Here is an 11,617-nt window from a genome sequence, read left to right on the forward strand (position 1 = left end):
TTTGTAACAGACGAGTTTCCGTATGAAACCGTGATACTTCGAAAGAGATTGTCTGTTTGTACACGAAGTGCATCTAGTTTTGACCGTAAGCCTCTCTACTTTATTGCACATGCTATGTGGGTGAAATGATGATACCATGCCAACTTTCAACCTTTTCAGAGTTCATTTGTAGTGCTTTTCAATTTCGGGGTCTTATACCTCAAAATAATTAGTAAATGCATGAAATATACGAATTTCAGGGTCTTTCAGCAAAAAGAATTATCATAAAATAAAATAAAATAGTAATTTGAAACAAAAATTATCAAAGTATTTTCTGTTGAAAACATTATAAGCAACCTCTAAAATTTATGAAACTAAAATTATATAAGATTGATGCAACTAAAATTATCAAAGTATTTTCTCTTCAAAATCATTAAAAGCAAAAAGAATTGTCGTAAATAACTTTTTTTGTTATAAACTTTAATAGCAAAAAGAATTATCATAAAATAAAATAAATAAGTAATTAGAAACAAAATAAAATGAAATAAATAAGTATTTTGTTGTAAGTAGAAACAAAAAAAATAAACCAAAAAAGAAAACAAAAAAACTGAGAAAAAATAAAAAAATTTGCCACCTACTGGGCCACCACGGCCTGAATACGACTAGAAACACATCCATGGGCTAGGATTCAGGCCCGCAGAAGGGCCAGTAGGCCCATCAGGCATAGCAGTCACAATGAGGCCCGTAAGTCTGCAATGGAGAGGAGCTCGAGAGGGGTGCGACAGTGGGGCTTATAAACCACTGCGCGCCCCTCTCGACTAGCGAGGTGGGACTAAACTCGCACCACCACCCCGCTGTGCAAGGCCTTTGGTCCCGGTTCGTGGCACCAACCGGGACTAAAGGGGTGCATAGGTTCCGGTTTGTGGCACCAACCGGAACCAATGCCCCCCTTTAGTCCCGGTTGGTGCCACCAACCGGAACCAAAGGCCGCCGCTTCCCGCCCTTTGGGCTGCTGAAAAGAGCCCTTTGATCCCGGTTGGTGGCACCAACCGGGACTAAAGGGTGGCATTGGTCCCGGTTGGTGCCATGAACCGGGACCAATGCTTCGTATATATAAGAAAACACTTAGCAGTTTTTGCAAAAATCACTTCTTCTCCGCCCCGACGCCCCACTCTGCTCCTCGTTACCGTCGCCGCCGATCCCCTGCCCCGACGCCGTCAGGCTGCTCCACCTCACCGTCACTGCCGAGCCCTGCCCCGACGCCGTCCGGCTGCTCCACCGCGTCATCGCCGACGCCGTCGCCACTGCCCTTTGCTCCCACGTCGCCGCCACTCCCCGCGCCCCTACTCGCCCCGACACCGCCCGCCGCGCGCCCCTGCCCGCCCTGACGCCGCCCGCCGTGCCGCCCTGCTCCTGCCCCGACGCCGCCGTCTGTGAGCACCGCGCCCCTGCCGGCTCCGCCGCCGCCGTGCTTTTTAGTTATACATGCTACTTTTTACATGTTTTTAGATGTTTTTAGATTTTCATATATCTATGTATGTATTTTTTACATGTTTTTTGTATGTATGTATGTATGTATTTTTTTCAATTGTAATGTGCATGATGTTTTAAAAATACATATATGCAAAAGTTAGATTTTTAGAAAAGTTTTATCTATATATGTTCTCTGATTTAGTACATTAATTTTAGGTTAGTTTCATTTTTAGAAAAAATTTGTATATTAGGAAGAAGGAAGAGAATGAAGAAGGAAGAAGGAAGAAGAAGAATAAGTTTTATATATGCAGAAGTTACATTTTTAGAAAAGTTTTATATATCTAGCTAGGAAAGGAAGAAGAAGAAAAAGAATGAGAGGCAAAAGGAAAATAAGAATAGAAAGAAAGGAGAAGAAGAGGAGAAATAAATAAGAAGAGGAAAAAGAAGAAAAAGAAGAGGAGAAGAACAAAAAATAGTCCATTTTTTCTTCTTCTCCTCTTTTTTCTTCTTCTCTTTTTTCTTCGATCTTCTCCTCTATTCCTTTCTTCTTCTCCTTTTTTTATTTCTTCCTCGTCTTCTTATTTTTTATCGGGTATGTCGTTGTCGATATACCCCCTCCCGATAACTTCAACACGAGGGGGGTGGGTCGATATACCCCCTCCCCGATAACATTATTTTCCCATGTATGTATGTCATCATTGTCGATATAAGCGGCACCCTCCCGGATAACTTCGACATGAGGGGCGGTCGATATATATATATACCCCCTCTCGACCGTGATAACTTATTCCACGGGAACACCCCCCCGGCCCTCTCGCTCGACCTAAACTCCCGAGGACACCCAAACCCTAGAAAATAACGATGTCGGTCTCCTACCCCCTCCCACCGCGCCCCTACCCGATCGATACACTCTCTTGAGGCCGCCCAAATTTACCAAGTTAGAAGAGCGTTGTCGTCGAGGCCACCCCAAACCCTAGAGAAGCGTCGAGGCCAGGCCACTAATATGATTCCTTATTGTGCTTAGCTAGCTAGTTCAATGTTTGCCACTAATATACCCATCTGTCATGTTTGAATAATAATTGCCATGTTGTAAATATTTGCAGAAACTATGGATCCGCACCCCCGAGACAAAGCAAAAGAAGCGGTGTTGGGGGAGATAATCGCACACGGAAGTGATGCCGTCTTGTCGTTTCTCAACGTCACATGCACCGATGGTCTGGAAAGACAGGATGAAGAAGCAGGCTACGATGATGATCAAACAATGGAGGAGGAAGGACACCGTGATGATGGCTCCGGTGACCGAATGGAGCAGGAAGGACACCGTGATGACGGCTCCGATGACCGAATGGAGGGGGAAGGACACCGTGATGACGGCTCCGGTGACCGAACGGAGTCTGGCCAGGTATATATATTAATTAATTAAGCATGTGCTGACTATAGCTAATTGATGCATTAATTGTTTTTGGTATGTACACATATTAATTAACTCCTTTTTCTTCTTTTCTAGCCCTCCAGATCGAGCAACACTTCGGTAACGAGACGAGCCCCAAAGAGAAAGTTGCGCGCGGATGAAAGGTACACGATCATCGAAATTGATCGCGCTAACCAACCGATTGAACCCCTCCGGACCAAGCAAAAATTTAATGCTCAGTGCGGGGTTCTAGTTAGGGAAATGATCCCGATCAACATCGAGCAATGGTTGAAGCCTAAGGATAAAGACTCTCAGGTGTCTTATGTCAGCGATAGGCAGAAAGCTGATCTTTGGACCGCGCTGCACGAAAATTTCACTTTCGCACCAGAGGAGGATGCGGAGAATCCAGTTAAAAAGCCAATGATCAAGGCTTATGCTCCTAAGAAGATGGCTGAGCTATTTAGGAGGTGGAAGAATGAGGTGAAATCATCGTTTGTCGACCAAGACAAAACTCCAGAATTCATTGGCCGATTTGAGAAGATCAAAGATCAGTGACCCGCATTTGTCACCAAAAATAAATCACAGAGAGCAGCGAAGATGTCAGCGACAAACAAGAAAAATGCTGCAAAGAAGAAGCATCACCATCGCACGGTGTCAGGTGGCTACCGTTGTGGGACAAGGCTGAGAATGACCTTATTGATAAAGGGATCGAACCAGAGACGCGACGCTGGCCAGACCGTTGCAGGACTTGGTTCTTCGGGGTTGGGGGAAAATTGGACCCTGTAACAGGGAAGTGCGTTTGGACCAACGAGCAGCTGAACACACCCATCAAGAAGCTTCAGGAGTATATCGAAAAGGCACATCATGGGACGTTCGTTCCGGATAGAGAGAACGACGTGCTCCCTTTCGGGAATCCTGAGCACCGCAGACGGACCCAAGGCACGCCAGGCTCCCTTTCGTGGAAGGCTGGATTTCCTGACGCAGGCGGTTACAAACCCTGGGAGAGGAAGAAGAAAAAGGAGTTGACCCTACTACAGGCGCTGCACGCAAGGGTACAAGCGCTAGAGGAACGAGACGAGGCCCGCATCGTGCGACCTGCCGAAGCTACACCCGAAGCTACACCGCCATCTTAGCGGAGAAGCAACATGGCTTCCACGGAGCTGCTTGAGGAGCCTATCATGGCTCCTGCTAGCTACCCCGTTGATGCTATCACGGAGTCTCAGAATTGCCACCTTATAATGCAATGGATGGAACTGAAAGTCAAGGCGGCTGTTCGCTCTGTTGCACCTCCTGAACCTGCCGCAACTTTTCACTGCCGGCCGATTCCAGAAGGATATGCTAGGGTGATGGTGGATGAAATCACAGAAGGATTTGAGGACCTCCAGCTTGACCACCCTACGGGTGACGGGGAGACTCGACTGGGTTCTTGTCTGAAGACTCCATGCCTATGGCGGAAGGAGATCATCAACCTTCCGAACTGGACGCCTCCTCCTCCTCCTCCTCCTACGGCGAGTCAGGGCACTCCGCCTCCTCCACCGCCTCCTCCTCTGGCGAGTGATCAGGGCACTCAGCCTCCTTCTCCGGCACGTGGCGGCACTCCGCCTACTTCTCCGCCTGCGCCGGCGCGTCCGAGCAGCCACCAGCCTCCACCTTCTTCGCCTCGCCAGCAAGGGCATAGGAGACCCACCGCCGCCCCGGCTGCTCCGGCGCGTCGTAGTCCTCCTCCTTGTAAGCAAGGAAAGAAGACAGCCGCAGCTGCTCCGTATGCTCCGGCGTCTAGCAGTACATCCAGAGGCGGGAGGCAATACAGATTTGGTCCTTCTCTGAAGACTCTAGAGAAGTTACCATACGAGATGACCCCATAGGAAAACAAAAAGATCGTGCGACACGAAGTGAGTAACTTCTTTGAAGGGGTGAAAGCAAAGAAACATCCACCTCCGGAGGAGATGGTAGATCCGGTGAAAGCGATGCACACTCTGGAATCCCTGAAGAAACCACCAATGTCTCCGCCGAAAGGCAACTATGAGCGCATTATTGAAAGGTCATTTATAGAAGTGGAGCAGTTGGGAAGTACTGTCAGTAATCAAAGGTTAGCGGAATGATGAGCTGGGAAAAAAATTGCCCAGCTAGGCGAACAACTGAACGAATCGTTCCCCCCGCTCAAGGTGTCTAGCGATATCGTCGCTAACGATACGAGGATGGTGCCCGGTTATAACAATCTTGATGATTACCTGCCCGACGATGTACATTATGAATTCTTGTAGGTGTAAGATCACAGATACGAGTACGGGAAGCCTCTCGTCAAAGATTAAAGGTCTCTAACAACGATGATGCAAAGATTCCATGATTGGTACATGAAAACCTGCAGAGAGTCTGGGGGAGGAATACTTTGACGCTGTGAGTTAAAGAGGAGCATGACCTCATTGGAACTGATCTGTTGAATGTTCCATTTGAGGAGTTCTTCCAGTTTTTCAATCAGAGGGCCCTCGATAAATTAACGATCACTTGCTACTGTCTGTAAGTACTACTTCTATCATTAAGTCTATATATATAGGTCAGCTCTTTCATTGCATGTATTTATAATTATCCTCACTATATTATTCAGACTGGAGATCGCCGAATTGAAGAAAAGACAAGTTGGTGATATTGGGTTTATTAACACAAATATCATAGATGCATATTCGGTTGAATTTAAGAAAAAAGAAACCAAGGCCAACTTGCTACGATCGTCGGTATTAAATCAAAACAAAGCTATCATACTCTTTCCTTACAACTTCAAGTGAGTGTTACTTTCTTGTGCATATTCGGTTTCCCTTATTAGTCGAGGTTATAGTAATCTAATTGATCAGTTATGCATGCGTGCGCAGGTTCCACTATATTCTCCTAGAGATTAAGCTCGAGCAGGGACTAGTAACCGTCTTAGACTCGAGACGAAAATATTCCAAGGAGTATGCGGACATGACTGAAATTCTCGAGAAGTAAGTTAAATCGATCATTATCGCACCATATCGGCAACTTTGTTCACTTCCTGATATCAAGTAATTCTTTTCTTTGTCTGGCAGGGTTTGGAAAAAATTCACCTCAAAAGCTCCAGGACTACCGAAGAAGTTGGAATTTAAACTCGCGAAAGTAAGTACTACTAGCATGTTCCGCGCATCTCCTAGTGATTCAAGTGCTAGTTTCATCAGTACCATTTTAGCATGCTTGCATGTCAGTTTGATTGGCCTCTATTTCTTGTAAAGTGATTGTGGCAGGAAGTCGGGAATAATTACTATGGATAGTACGTTTGCGAGTCCATCTGCCACACGACCTGTGAGCGGGGCTACACGAAAAAACAATATGAAGTGCGTAAGCAATAATATTCAGAATTTAACTTTATTTACCATCTTTTGTGTTGAGTTTCATTCACTCATATATATGTATTGACCCCCGTCTTCCAATTAGATGTTTCGTATGCGGGATGAACTCCTAGCATCAGATCGCATGCGAGGAATTCAAGAGGAATTTGCGGCATTCTTTCTTGACCACGTGATCGATAAAGACGGGGAATACTATGTGGACCCTGTGTTCGTATATAATTCGGGGATTATATTGTAAGAGATCTTATATTGTAAGAGATATACGAAAACTTGTTGTTCGACCAATCTCTCGGAGAAGGAGAAGTTGATATCACTTCTCTCTGTATGCATATGTTCATGACGATCTTCTGTTTCCTTCATTTTTGCTTACTAGCTAGCGTGTCGAGTGCTCTCTATAGGTATAGTATGTAGCGTCGATGAAGCACGGAGATAAGAGAGGACAATTCTCTCTATTAATTAATTAGCTACCTAACACAATATATGAAACACCTTAATTAACCATACAAAACCCCCAACCCCCCCCTTCAGAAAAAAAACAAAAACCCTAGCCCCTGAACAGCTGACGTGTGGATGCCTATTGGTCCCGGTTGATGCCACCAACCGGGACCAAAGGGCCTCCTGCCTGGGCACACCGCACCGGCCACATGGAGGCTCATCTGTCCCGGTTCGTGTAAGAACCGGGACTAAAGGCCAAGGGCATTAGTAACAACCTTTTTGTCCCAGTTCCCAAACTAGGACAAAAGGCCCTTACGAACCGGGACAAATGGCCCTTTTTCTACTAGTGTGATTGAATCCCCTGGTGATGCAATAGTATTCTAGTACTCCCTCCATAAACAAAATATGAAAGTGTTTAGATCACTACTTTTCCCTCTGTAAATAAATATAAAAGGGGAGTGTTTAGATCACTAAAATAGTAATATTTTTTTTGATAAAAGAGAGCTTGCCTCTCCGATTTCATATAAAGAAATCAACCGTTCACAGACTCCAGGACTTACAACGCAACAGGGGGGCAATCTGACGATGATAAGTTGGAGAGGGGAGCCATCCCTCCCTCCCTCCCACATACCATCTTGTCAGGATTGGCAGAACCCTAATGCCAGGCAACGCTAAGGAAACCCAATACAACTAGTCTTCGAGTTATTACTAGCTATTACATAACTGGGATAAAGTCATAACCAACAAGGACAGAAGTTCAAACCGCAACCCAAAAGGAGAAGAAAGGAGAAAAGAAGAAGAGCGAAAAGGCAGCACAGAGAAGATGAGCTTCAGCGTAGTTTGATCATCAGGAGCCTCCAAGTCTTGGAACTCCAGACGCCCATCCACACGTCGCCCTGAAGATCTCCGTGGACGCCCGCTCAACTTGATTTGTGACCTCCTTCATGTGATCTATTCTTTCTTGGTTTTTCTGCAACACACACCATTCATGCAAGTTCTTAATAATCAGATTTACAGGAACACAAGGGTCACTAACCGTGTGATTATCAAAGACTAATCTGTTTCTCAATTTCCACATCGCTGAAATACCAACAGTCATAGGGCTCTTATCATTCTTCTAGAATTTAGTTAGCCATCTGCCAAATATGTCATTAATTCTTTCTGGAACATCATGTATATTAAAGGAGCATTTCATAACCACCCATAACATTTTAGCCATAGAACAGTGTATGAATAAATGTTCAACATCTTCCTCCCTCCCACAAAAGGAGCATTTTGTATCACCCTGCCATCCTCTTTTCTTTAAATTTTGTTTGGTAAGAGTACTTTTCCTCAGCAGTAACCATATAAAAACTTTAACCCCATGGGGCATTTTCACTTCCCACAGAAATTTGTATGGGTACTGCATTCCATTTTGAATCATGTATCTATAGGACGTTTTGACAGTGTATTTCCCATCCCTGGATAAGTCCATTTTATCTTGTCTTGGGATTCATCAAGTGTCACACTCTCACATGCATCTTTTATATGTTCCCATAACATCAAAGACTCTCCACACAAATATCTTCTAAAGCTAATTTTATCTAGTCCTTTTTTCCAAAACACAGGCCACGGATTTCTCTTTATCAAAACATATATTATAAACGCGCAAGTAACTATTTTTAAAGCTTTGGGGCCAATCCACCAATCTTCCCAGAATCTGGTATTTTTCCCATTGACAATTTCAAATTTACACAAGGAGAAGAAAATCTTTTTGTGTTTCAGCACCCCCCCCCCAAATTGTGAGTCCCCCTTTTTACTTTTCGCACTGGTAAGGCAATTCTCTTTGATATATTTTTTCCTCAGGATCCCCTGCCACACCCTCTGTGTTATAAATTTTCCACCACCATTTACACAGGAGAGCTTTATTCATAAGAGCTAAATTATGGATACCTAAACCACCCATATCTTTTGGTTTACAGAACTCTTCCCATTTCACCAAGTTATATTTTTTTGTATCATTACTATCCTGCCACAACAGCCTAGCTCTGAAAAAGTTCATTCTTTTTTCAACTCCCATTGGCAACCCACAGAATGACATCATAAAGTATGGAATCCCAGTCAATGAGGATTGAATTAAGGCCAGTCTACCAACACTAGCTAATAGCCTTCCTTGCCAGGTCCCACATTTTCCCTCCATTTTATTTTCAGAAGGTTTCCAGTCCTTATTCCTAATTCTTTTCTTATTTATTGGGAGGCCTAAGTACTTCATTGGTAACTCACCCACAGGGCATGTGAAAATTCTGGAGTATTCCTGTTTTTTTCTTCAGCTGCCCCAAATAGGAAAATCTCACTTTTGTGAAAATGGATTTTCAAACCAGACATTTGTTCAAAGAGACATATTATGTATTTTAAATTGCAGGCACTTTCATAATCATCTAGCAGGAGAACGATAGTGTCATCTGCATATTGTGGCATATTAATCCCCCCTATATTATCAGCCAACAAACCTTTGATCAACCCCGCTTTTCGTGCATTATCCATCAGGATAGCTAAAGCATCAGCTGCTAGGTTAAACATTAGGGGGATAGAGAATCCCCTTGTCTTAGCCCTTTGTGGGTCTGAAAATAAGGCCCATAATTTTCATTGACTTTGACACAAACACTGCCACCTCTAAAATAGTAATCTAAACACTCTTATATTTCTGTACGAAGGGAGTACAGGACAACTTGAATACTTGATGGATTGTTGCGAGATGGAAGTCCCACACAGACGCGGGGACTGGCTGGGGCGGCGACGGCCGCACCCGTCCGTGCACGACAACCAGGAATGCTGCTCCCTAGCCGACTTGGTAGCTGCGACACTCTTTCTTGGTGGTTCCCAACCGCTAGATGCGCTGCTGATGCTGCCATGGTGGATTTGTCCGTTGCTCAGTGGAGATGTGGGGAAGATATGGGCTTGATATGCCTGTTGCTTTGGCAGCTACTAAGAGCACATCAAGCATGGTGATGTCCAACTTTTTTGTTCAGCAGCGCTGTCCATCTGTGTGGTGTTAGACGAGGGAAAAGTCCAAAATAAACCTAAAAGTTGTAGACGAAAGCTAAATCATGCTCCGAACTTCAAATCCCTGAAATCAGCACACCAACTATCTTATCTTGGTGTATTATGAACATTGAGCGTGTTTCAAACCAGCAACAGCCAAGGATCCTGGGTTTGAGTTGCCACGTCGACAACCCTTGTTTGGGAACACACGTAAGGTTTAAAATAGACTAGGGTCAGAGAGTTTCGTGAGCAAATTTTAGGGATTTGAAGTTTCACGGTTTGATTTAGTTTTCATCTACAAGTTCAAGATTTATTTTAGACTTTCTGCCCGGCCTCATCCTAGTGTTGTTTGGAGCACCGCTCATCTGTCAGAGATGCCTGGCCTTGGTCTGATCTAGGGGCGGTTGCGCTCGGTGCAGGTGTGGACACCAATGGTGATATGTCTTTCATGCTTCAGTTTCGCCATGTCGCCCACTTGGCTGACATGCATGGGAAGTGTCGGAGTAAATAGCCATGGGTAGCCTAGCCGGCTTCCCCTGGCCCTTCTGAAAAAATTACGAGCCCGTCCGGCTCTCAAGAATCCAAGGCATGGGGCCGCCTTCCCCTTGCTGGCTGTCACCCAGGCCGGCTTTCGGAAGGCGACCCGACTTTAGCCCTCATGAAGAAAGCCATGGGAGGGCCGACTTCGAGAAGCCGGCCGCGAGGAGGCCGACTCCAAGAAGCCGGCTCCCATAAAGCGGTCGAGACCGTACCCTCAAAGTTTGCATCCACCTAGCGGCGATGTGACGGGGCATGGCTACAGTGAAGCCTGCCACCCCCGAATCCCGGAGCACGCCTGGCACAGTGCACCGTACGGAGTGGGCATGACCCGTCCGGCGCGGCACTGTTACCATGTTGACCCTGACGTCACCCACGACGGGCCGCCAGCGCGGCCCACGGGCGGTGGGCCCCTTCGGGCAGAGAGACGCCCGAAGGCTGCCTGGCCTCCCCCAGTCGGCCCGAGACGGGGCCGGCTCCCCGCAGCCGGCTCGCTTCCCCCCTCGAAGGAGATGCCCCATTAAGAAGACAAGACGCGGTAAGGCTACAGTGATCGTCCGCCGGACGGCTGCACTATAGGCACACTTACCTCGACGAAGCACTCGTCATCAGGTTGAGGCAACAGTAACCAGCCACCGACAAGACCCTTGGCAGTGGGGCCTGCCTGTTGCCAAGGAGTTGGCAGCCAGCGGGACCCACTAGCCGGCGGGCCCCAGCAGTCGGCGCAGAAGCCGGCGAGCGCAGTCATAGACGGCTGGGCCCCGCGCCCAGTCGAATTATCATTGTACCCCCGAGGGGTAGGCCTATATAAACCCCCCGGGGCACCCATGCAAAGGGTAGGAACCCCCAGCTAGTTTTAGACACCACACACAAGGAGAAGAAGCAAGCTAGCCGTGCCCTTCTTACTCCTCCCACCGAACAGCTCAAGGAGCATTGTGTAGCTACTTGTCCATCTAGTGATCATGCGGAGACCCCGCAGAGCAGCAGTAGGGGTGTTATCTCCACAGAGAGCCCCGAAGCTGGGTAAGATTCACCGGCGTGCATGTCTTCGCCTCATCCCGTTTCCAGGCACCGGCGATGTCTTACTGGCTCCCACAATGATAAGCCACCCATTGGCATATGTCGCACCTACCACCCGACATTTGGCGCCCACCGTGGGGCCAGGTGCACCGTCGTCCGGAGACCTGTTCTGGACGGGAACCCTCTTCCTCCCCAGCGAGCGTAGCCAGCCCGGCACGCCCGATGGCGCTTGCCACGACGCGCTGCAAGGTGTCACCAGCATCTGCGCGGCGAGCAGCCTCACCAATCTCCTCGACGAAACCCTCATCTCCGACGAGCTCACCTCCTATGCGGGCACCGACCACCTCGCCAACCTCCTCGGCCAGCTCCGTGTCTCCAGCGA

Source organism: Triticum urartu, chromosome 7A, assembly GCF_056163025.1.
Source record: "Triticum urartu cultivar PI428250 chromosome 7A, HENAU_Tu73, whole genome shotgun sequence".
Lineage (NCBI taxonomy): Eukaryota > Viridiplantae > Streptophyta > Magnoliopsida > Poales > Poaceae > Triticum > Triticum urartu.